Source organism: Bison bison, unplaced genomic scaffold (assembly GCF_000754665.1).
Source record: "Bison bison bison isolate TAMUID 2011002044 unplaced genomic scaffold, Bison_UMD1.0 scf7180017864180, whole genome shotgun sequence".
In the NCBI taxonomy this organism is placed as follows: Eukaryota; Metazoa; Chordata; class Mammalia; order Artiodactyla; family Bovidae; genus Bison; species Bison bison.
In genome coordinates this window covers 8,518,778-8,519,476 of record NW_011494752.1, presented here as the reverse complement: position 1 = coordinate 8,519,476, position 699 = coordinate 8,518,778, and the positions used below count along the sequence as shown (strand labels likewise).

General features: G+C 64.7%; 1 protein-coding gene across 1 annotated transcript in view; it reads left to right on the top strand.

The window, feature by feature from the left end:
* The first annotated feature begins 171 nt into the window (after nt 1-171).
* PEMT (phosphatidylethanolamine N-methyltransferase) overlaps nt 172-699 on the top strand; it is a 36,151-nt gene continuing 35,623 nt past the window's right edge. Inside the window, exon 1 of the mRNA XM_010842890.1 lies at nt 172-575. The gene's annotated coding sequence lies outside the window, so the exon portion shown is untranslated. The remainder of the gene's footprint in view (nt 576-699) is intronic.

The window sequence follows — 699 nt, the reverse complement described above, 5'->3', positions numbered from 1 at the left end:
CCCAGGTATGTGGCAACTAGCTACAAAGAGGGCTCTCTTGGGACCCAACCAGCCAGTAACCCACCTACTTTTCAAAGCCTGTTCCCTCCCACTGTCTCCCCCACCACTACTCCAGCCTTTCCAGGATTTCTGAAGGACCCCTCCTGTCTCCTAGCACCTGCACAGGTGAGTCCCTTCCTACCCCCAAATCTGCATGTCTGGCACCTTCTCCAGCGCTATGGCCTCCCTCGGGTCCTTCCCTGAGCATTCCAGGGCAGTGCCCCCTCACCTCCCCGTTTTGCATCCCAGCTTGCAACCATTCATTGCTGCTTGGCTCTCATACCCCAGGGGACAGTGAGGGCAGCCCCGGTGAGTGCTCGAGGGCCACTGGAGGAGGGTCGCCGACTGGAAGCGGGAGGGGAGGGGCGTTCCCACCCCTCAACACTCCCCCTCGCGCCACAGTCGTCCCCCGGGAGGGACTAGGGGCTGAGTCGGCCAAAGTCCAGCTCCTCAGCGGCTAGGCAGCACGCTACTTAAACTTACGCCCCGCCGCTGGCGGCCTCCAGCCAGACGACGGCCAAGAACAGGAACGCCAGGTCAGTTGGCTGACCGAGTGGGTAGCCAGGGGCTGGGGGTTGGGGGCCGGCAAGCAAGGTCCCCGCGGCTGCGTGGCAGCCTCGGGACCAGCCAGCGCCGCCGCGCACGGCCCCGGGGCTTGTA